Source organism: Gekko japonicus, unplaced genomic scaffold, assembly GCF_001447785.1.
Source record: "Gekko japonicus isolate JY-2015 unplaced genomic scaffold, Gekko_japonicus_V1.1 scaffold741, whole genome shotgun sequence".
Classification (NCBI taxonomy): Eukaryota; Metazoa; Chordata; class Lepidosauria; order Squamata; family Gekkonidae; genus Gekko; species Gekko japonicus.
Genome location: NW_015165852.1, coordinates 614157 through 623667, shown reverse-complemented (window position 1 = coordinate 623667; position 9511 = coordinate 614157).

Here is a 9511-nt window from a genome sequence, read left to right as displayed (position 1 = left end):
CTCTTTCTCTGTGATCAGTGATGCTGCTTTCAAAATGTTGCTGATCACAGGGAGGGAGCACATCCGCAGGCTCTTCTTCTGCAGCAAGGAGACCACTCTGCCATTGAGTGGAGGCAGGGCTCATGTCCCCATAGCCATCCCCTCTCCCCACATGGTCAGTCAGAGCACAGATATGCTTCATCTGTACAGGGTTTCTGAGGCAGACCGTTGGTCCATCAAGGTCAATATTGTCGGCTCTGACTGGCAGCTGCTCTCCAGGGTCCCAGTTTGAGACATTCTGCATCACCTGATCCAGAAAGAGAGGGGCCACATTTCAATGATAAGTTGTCTTGCCTCCCCCCCCTGCCCCCCAGAGCTGCTGGAAGAAAGAGAGGAGGCGTACAAGGGGATTACATTCTGGCTAGAAAGTCTACAGTTCAACTAGATGAAACACACTAGTGTGAATTTAGTAGTTTGACTTGAAAGTCTTTGCCGTTCAGATCTGCCTGAGGTCTGGTCAGCAATGACATTGGGCATCCAGCCCAAGTACGCTGCCATACAAATTATGCTTAGCCCCAAGCACTTCGTCACGATGTCGTTCGGTAAATGCCAAGACACCAAGCCAGAAATCGCTGCTGCTGTTATTACTAGTAACGCTACTGCTGTAATTATAAGTCACTTATAAGTCACTGCTGCTTAGGTCTCAGAGTCTTCCATAAATGAATAGTGCCAGTGGAATGAGGCTGCGGATGTGCAGGCCAGGTGCGATCGGTGTTGTTTAGGAAAGGCTTTGCTGAAGAAAAGGGTCTCTGGGAGTATCAGGCATGATAAATTAGGGTTGCCAACTCTGGGACGGGAAATACCTGGAGACTGAGAGGGTGGAGACAGGGGGGGCAGGGTTTGGGGAGGGGAACGACCTCAGTGGGGCATAATGCCATAAAGTCCACCCTGAGAGTCTACTCCATGCCCCACAGCACACCCCTACTGGGAGGCTGAAAACTGTATGGTAAATGTAGAGGGAGAAGTGGGGAATGATTGTGAGACATTGTTGATGAGGTGGAAACAGAAGGACTTAAGTCTTGAAGGCATTATGCCTGCACTCCCTTGTTTTCTAGGTCCTCAGGCTGCCCCTGAGAATAGGGGGGGGGATCTACATGATGTGATAATACAACTGGGAGAAGATGGTGACTGAAAACCTTAAAATTGTGTTCCCTTAGTGAAGGCCTATGAGGCAGGAATACCTGAACAGTAGGGTTGCCAACGTTCAGGTGGCACCTGGAGATTTTCAGGACCGTCACTTCCCTAACACAACTTCCTAGTTGGACTGATGGAAGCTGTAGTTTCTATCACCTCCCAAGTTGAATCAAAAGGCTGGGAACTCAACAGCTCCCATCAATCCCAGCAATTTGGATGAATGCTGGGCACGTGCTAATGACGAAGGCCACCAAATGTGCAGGTGGAACGTACACAAATTCCTGCTCTTTCTGAGTTGTATACAAATTATCTGCATGAATCATGCACTGTATGAGCATCGCAAACAAGGCTGGTCTGATTTTCAAGCACCTTATTTCAGAGGATAGTGCTGAAGGCACTGGCACAGGGAACACAGCATAGACCATCGCAACCCACAAGGTTGCCGCTGCGTGCTCAAGGATTTTTGCACAAAATCATAAGCAAAAGAGGTACAAGCCAGTTCCAAAGTCCCAGCACTTCTTCTTCTTTTCTTTTTTTAGAAAAAATCCCAAAAGCAGGTGGTGTTTCTATTTTCACCTTCAAAAGCAATATGGTCTTTGACACCGTAAGCAGAAACATAGCAGATGCTTTACCAGAGCCCGATATTAATTAATAAATAAACGAGGCAGGCATTTTCCTTCTGCGCGCAGAGCCCAGAAAACCACATTGGCAAATGATGCAAGAAGGACAGAGGAAAAACCCCCCACCGAGCAGGTGAATCGAGGAGGGCATTGCAGGTGTGTGATCTGCAGGGTCAGCTTTTAAAAAGCGACGACAGTGGACACCAGAGTCCCAGCATGGAAGGATAACTGGCACATCCGATCAAGAGCACCGGGCACAGGTGCAGGATCTGTGAGCTCAGCTTTTCACGGGGGTGATGAACCTGGCAAGGAGAAACGGAGTGAGGAAGGCATGACCGATTACGGAATGAGATTCATCACAGAGAGAATGGGAAAAGGCTTGCACCGTCAGCAGGTTCCCATTCTGCATGCGGCGCCCGAGCTCTGGGCCTGCTCCAAGCCATTGTCTGAAAAGGCATCTCTAGCTTTTTTGCGGTGTGAAAAGGCACGCTCACTGGCCACCCTTGCTGCTTGCTAGCCCTTGATCACCTCCAGAGGCTGAGCTCCACGGGGACCGTCACTTGCTGGTAAAGGTCGTCTCTCCTGAAAAGGGACATCCTTGGATCAGCCGCCTCCAGTGAAACTGTCGGATTGGATTGGCTCAAATGTCCACCTACTCAAGCATTCTGCTTCCAACAGCAACTAGCTGGACTTCGGGGAGGCTGGTAATCCAAATGTGAGGGCAAGACCCCCCCCTGCAAACTGTCTGTTCCAAGGTTTGCCATGACATCCAAGCTTTGCATCCCTGCTATTTGGAATTTAAAAAAATAACAGCAATATTTTGATTGTGCTTCTCCCTAGTGCAAGCTAGGTGTGAGATGCTGTATGTTCACACACTTTTCTCTTTCCTAGCACCCATCTGCCCCTGTAAAATGAATGGGGGAAATCCTGGAGGGGGTGGAACTGGGGAGGGAGGGGTTTGGGGGGAGAGAAAGAAACTCAGTGGGGTATACTGCCATAGAGTCATCTTCTCCAGGGGAAGTGATCAGTTGTTATTCCAGGAGATCACCAGACCCCACCTGGAGGTTGGTAACAGTGTTTCCTCTAAGCTGAGTTAGTGTGAACTAGTTCACAGCCTTTTAGCCTTAGCTCAGGAAGGATGGCTCCAGAGCAAACTAATTTCTGCAGCAGCCAAATTGCTCTCTCACAGTAGCTCACAAAGTAGAATTTTTGCTCACAAGACTCCACAGCTTAGAGGGAGCATTGGTTGGTAACCCTGTCCACTGTTGATATGGTGGGGGGGGGGGATTTCTTTTTTCCAAAATTCACTTGTTTAGATATAACCATTCATTCCTCTTATTCACTTTTTTTTTAAGAGAGAGATTTCTCTTTCATTTCTCTTTGAATTCTCTTTGTAGAAAGCTAAAAAAAATGAAAATGAAATCCCTCTTTTAAGCAATGCACCCTTTTGTAACGTTGTCCTTTGCAGTTGTTTTCAAGTTATACCCCACAGGGTAGTGCTCTAGCCAGAGGGCAGGGCTGTTTGGGAAAATGGGGGCTCTCTCCAAGCATCCAGAGTACTATTCTGCAACTTTGCAGAACCTCCCTCCCTTCCCCTTGTCTCTTCAAATGCCTCTTTGATCAAAACAGAATTGATTACAAACTGACTGCAGCCTCCTAACAAAAGGAAAAGAAATGGATTCTTGGATTTGAGGGAGAGACTGGGTAAAGAGGAATTAAGGGAGTTTCTCCGAACAGCACCATTTTGTACATCAGTTAACTAGTTGCACATTACTAAACTCGTTTTAGTGCTATTGGGAAAGAAACCATTGATGTCCCCGGGAGATGTCGGTTATGTCCCCAGGAGCGCGTTGTGCTCCTTTGACAGCAATATGCTGGTGGTACCCAGCCCCAAAGACATCCAGCTGTCCTCGACCAGGGCCAGGGCCTTTTCGGTCCTGGCCCCAACCTGGTGGAACTCTCTGCCAAGCACCACCAGGGCCTTGCAGGAACTGATGCAATTCTGCAGGGCCTGCAAGGCAGAGATGTTCCGCCAGGCTATTGGCTGATGACAGCGATGGTTCCACCTTGGCTGGCACCTTTCTCTGTTATTTACATCTTCCTTGCCCTCTTCCCCCCTGCCGGGAAAGTAGCCAACATTTGGGATTGATTAACTATTCACCATCTGATTGTTGAAATGTTTTATTAATGTTCTAACTGGTTTTAGCTTGTCTTTGTTTTATGGTTTTTGTACATTGCCCAGAGTCCTGCTGTGGCGGGGATTTGGGCGATTCATAAATACAATAAATAAAATAAAAGTAAATAAGAGTAGGGAACCTTTTCTGAGCTTAGGGTCTCTAAGCGGCTGCAGGACCCATTCCCTTCTGAATAAGGGGATGCCAGGTGCAAGTATTAGAACCTGACTCAGCATGACTGTCAAGTGGTACTTTTGCTAGAGGGCTGTACCTAAGCAGGCTACAAAAACTGGAATAGGAAACAGCAGTAGCTGGGCTTCATTGGAGCGGCTGGAAATTGTCACTATAAAAAGCCCCCCCAAACAGAAGGGACCTGAGGATATTTCCATTGTTGTTTGTTACCACAGAGCCTTGCCTTGCTGACTGTTTTCAATCCCCAAAACCATTAGAAAGAGCCCCTTACTCCAGTCAAGAAAATAGTCTCTGGCTGAGCAAATAGTATGTTGCAGTTTTATACAAATGTAAAATGTGTATTTATACATACTTGTACATATTACTAAGTATTCATCTGTCACCTTTTTATTCCCTCCTAGCTATGATATGCTCAGGGTAGTATTCAAGATTATTTGGGAATGGTGGGGACAACACCAGACCCCCTTTCTTCTTGGCAGCCCATGCTATCAGTCCCAGCATCCACCAAACCCCGTGGGGCCATAGATGCCCCCTGTAAAGGACAACACAGGCCAGCTAATCAATGGAGGCTGGCCCTTTAAGAATCATGTGGTAAATTACAATCCTTCAAAACCTTGGCGCACTGGTATCTCATGCCTCACAAATTAGCCCGCATCAACCCAACATATAACCCCCCACTGCTGGAAGAAATACAATGAAATAGGAGACTACTTACACTGCTGGATCACATGTCCCAAAGTTCTTCCCTTCTGGAAAGAAATCCTTAATCAAATACAACCCATAACTGGCATAGACATCACACCCACCCCTGAGGATTTGTTTTTGAACAGATGGGCTGAACGCCATGTTGCTCCATCAACTATACAAAGGGTCACCCTAATGCTTTTTGCAGCCAAAACGGCAATTGCCTCGCTCTGGAAAACGACGATGGCACCCACACTTTCACAATGGCATAAAAAGTTGTGGGATTTGTATATCATGGCTAAACTCTTGGACAATCTTACGTGATTTGATAAATCAATGTCTCCCACGACGTTTGTACCAACTTGGTTTCCTACCATAGAGTACCTCTCTAAACAAGACAACATTCCTAAAGTGTGCAAATGTGCTGGTGGGCATTTGTGTGCATCCTGTGAAGACTTTAAAAAACAAACAAACATCTGGTTTGCGACGGGACATGGGCGGGCGCTGGATGCCACAGGATTTCAGAAGAAACGTGATCAGATGCCCGCCCTCTCCCCGCGTTTTCCGAAAACTAGCACATTGTATGTACTAGTTTTTTACTCCATATCTTTGGCAAGAAGCCACGGGTTAGCCACGGGAGCACTACGCTTCCCAGATGTTGCAGTGTGAACATGCCCAGAAAATCCACTTATCATCCGTATCTTTAGCGCAACAAATGCTCCGTGTGAACGGGATCAAAGAAGTTCATCTTTGTGGCTTCTGTGCAATCCCACATGGGTCTAGGGTTGCCAGGTCTGGGTTGGAAAATACCTGGAGACTTTGGGGGTGGATCCAGGAGAGGGCGGGGTTTGGAGAGGGGAGGGGCCTCCGCATTTAACAATGCCATAGAGTCTACCCTTCAAAGCAGCCATCTTCTCCGGGGGAGCTGATCTCTGTCAGCTGGAGATCAGTCATAAAAGCGGGAGATCCCCAGGCCCCACCTGGAGGCTGGCAACCCTACAAGGGTCCGTACATGTGCAGGCCAGTTGTGGAGAATGCTCTCAAGATTTCTCGCTCTTTCTAAAGGCTTCAGGAGTGCCTGCACAGAAGACCACTCAATGAACAACAGTTGCAGGTCAATGCAACCCTCTTCTCCCCCTGATGACTGTACTGCGTAGACTAGATCCAAGAGATCTCACAGAATGAACCCTGGGAACTGCCCTATACTAATTTGTTTTCATTTAAATAGTACTTCCACTCTGCATACTTTTTGCCTTGTTGCATATTCCGTTATATTTGATGCCTTAAATATAACTTGACAAGCTTATGATGTTGCTGCCTATAATTTGTACAATTGTTGATTGTGCTCATTTTCAAGTTATCAGTGTCTGTAGGGATAGACTATCTTTAGCTGTTCTTGTTTGTACTTTCCCCCTTACACATAAAAGCAGTTCAGATGAGTAATTTCCACTAGGGATTGCAAATGATCCCTCTCTCTCTCTCTGCATTTATTTTTAGAAAACTTTTAACTTTGGCTTGGCTGACATATTGAGTTCTTTTGATTTTAAAAGCTCCTAGACAAGAATGGGCACTTAATTAGACTCTACATAAGCCAGTAAAACCAATATCGGACAACAAATTAACCACTGTGGCTTCAGAGCTACTAAAGATTTTCTCTGAATTTAGAATTTGGGATACCACATATATACCAGTTGTTTACAAGGGACCATCTTTAATTTCTGGTACCTGTAAGGTTATAAATCACTGCTCCTTATTTGCTGTTATTTTGGATGTTTGGAGGTTGCTTGTTAAAATGCTTGCTTGTGTGAGTTTTATTGCAATTTATTTATTTCAATATTTATACTCTGTTCTTGTTCCCAGTGGGGACCCATAGTAGTCTTTTTCATCCTCATGACAACTACTCTGTGAGGAAGAATAATGAACAGCTTTAAAAGGGGATTAGACAGATTCATGGAGGATAAGTCTATCAATGGCTACTTGCCATGGTGACTGAGGGGAACCTCCACATTCAGAGGTACTAATCCTCTGAATCCAGAACCAGGAGGCAACATCAGGGGAAGGCCTTGGCCTCCATGTCCTGTTGTTGGCCTTCCAGGGAAACTGGTTGGCCGCAGTGTGAGAGAGGATGCTGGACCAGATGGACTATTGGTCTGATCCAGCAGGGTTCTTCTTATGTTCTTATGAAGGCCTCAGCCTCTATGCTCTGTTGCTGGCCCTCCAAAGAAGCTGGTTGGCTGCTGTGTGAGACAGGATGCTGGACTAGATGGACCACTGGCCTGATCCAGCAGGGCTCTTCTTATGATAGGCTGCAATGAAGCAACTTGCCAAGGTCAACCAGGTAGCTTTCATGACAGAGCGGGGATTCCAACCCGGGCCTCCCAGATCCCAGTCCAACACCGTCGCCAACGGTACCATGCTGGCTTTTCCGGTTCAGTCCCTTCTCCTTCTTGAGAAATTAAATCTCAGAAGTTGGGGTTAGTGGTAGATGTATCTTGCCCGTAATGCCCATGCATATAAACACACATGATTGAACTAGGGTTGCCGGGTCCCCTCATTGTGCTGGCAGGCGGATTGGGGTGTGTGTGTTCTGGGGGTGGGCGGGGATGTCGCATGACACGCTGTCATCACCCAGAAGTGATGTCAGCACGTCGGGAGCGATGTTCTGCTTTTTTTTGGGTTTAAAAGCTTTATTTCCTCTCCTAAAAAGGAGAGATATTGCGCTTAATTAGAAAAGGGGAGGGTATATAGTGGGGTCAAGAGAAAGATGAGTGATGTTTTAACTGGTAAAATTAATCTGTTAGTAATAATAAAATTTTCTTCTTTGGCTTCTTCTGTGTGTTGTCAAACTTCTTTCTTCAAACCGGTTAAGTGCATTATCTATGTTAGTATATTAGTAGTGTCCCAATGGTACTCCGCTAGCAAAGTCTTTTCCAACGATTTTTAAAACGTTCATCTTCGGGCTGGCTTCTTTTAATCTCCGGGTTCAGGCAGGAACTTCCTCTGTTTACTTCTCTCCGGTTCTTCGTCTCCTCCTCTGGGTTGCTGTTTCCGCTGTCTGTGCACACAGCAAACGCCATAATCCTTGTTCTCTCGTGCCTCTTCCAAAGGTCTCTGGCTTTGAGAATGGTTTCTCCTTTTTCCATCTCTCGCTTATATGTTTAATCGCTGCCATTCTCTTAGCCGGACCTTCCCTCCGCAACTGTTGACTTATAAAAGCGCTTTTAAGGGCACTTTCTCGCTTGTCACAGCTTAATTCTTTTCTCACAGTCCCAGACAAGATCACAGTCACTTGCAATATGTTTCTCTATCAGCCGGCGCAGTAAAAGTTAAAACGCCCACACCGGAAGCTCCTCCTTTCTTGTTCGCTAGCTTAATCCAGCTCCGACATCTTGCTTTTTTATTTACTTTTATTAAAGTTCACATATCGCTTTTTGAAGACAAAAAACTTCTAGTCTCTTCTCACCACGCACCAAAGGGGACCACTTCTCTTTTCAAATTCTGTTCCTCCCCCCCCTTTTTCTTCGCTCAAAATCTCTGCTTGCGGGAGAGGGGGTTTCCCCTCCTCCTCCCTTAAATCTTTTCGCTGGGGGGGGGAGCACGCTTAAGTCTTTTTCTCGATGTCTGACAACTCACAGTTTCAGCCGCTTCTTTTCTTTTTCTCCGTTCGTTCGCTTCATCACTCGGTGACCACAGGCGGCTCCGCTAAACCCCATGCGGGGTCGCTTGCGCGGCAAGGTCCATTGGGGCATGGCAGGGAGGCTCGATTTCCGACCTTTCGGCCGAGAAAGAGACTCCCGCCTTCGCGCCCCGGGTCGGAGCCCCTCTTTCTGGGGCTCGTCTGGGTCTCCGCTTGCGCGGATTCCCCCCTCGACCGCGGGCGGGCGAGACGCCCTCGGGAGTGATCCGAGGATGCGTCCTCCATTCGCGGGAGCCAGACCGGAAGCCCTGGGAGCGATGTTCTGCTTTTGGGGGCAAACTCTATGGTAAAAATGGCCTCAAACCATAGAGTTTTGCCCCAAAAGCAAAGTGTCCTCCTCCCTCATGTCACTAATGTGTTGATGTCACTTCAGGGTGATGTCAGTGCATCACACATGGCATTGAGGGGGGGAATTTCCTCCCGCTGGCCAGCTGGCTGGCAGTGGGCAGGAGCCCACAAAAGTGGGGGATTCCCCACCCCTACCTGGGGAATGGAAACTCTAGATTGAACATTAATGACAAAGACTCCTATCAGTATTTCCAAGCTTGCTGGTTTAATTCAGATATGCCCAGTTAAATCTCCTTTCTCCCTTGTGCAAGCTGAACCCATGAGTATCATTTCTGGCACCAGTTTCTGCTTCCTTGTGCTGATCCTCCCCCCCACCCCTCCGTAAAATGCATGTCTTTTTCAGCATCGATAAATCAGCATGACACATATAGTCTTACATGCAAATGATAAGTGTATGGTTGCCAACCTCCAGGTGGGGTCCTGGGGCTCTCCTGGAGTTAAAACCAATTTCCAGACTACAGATATCAGTTGCCCTGGAGGAAATGGCAGCTTTGTAGGGTGGTCTGCCTGGTACCACATCTGTGCTGAGCTCAATTCTCTCCCCAAACTTGGCTCTATCCACGCAGCACTTCTAAATCTCCAGAAATATCATAGAAAACACAGGGTAGAAAGGGGCCATCCAG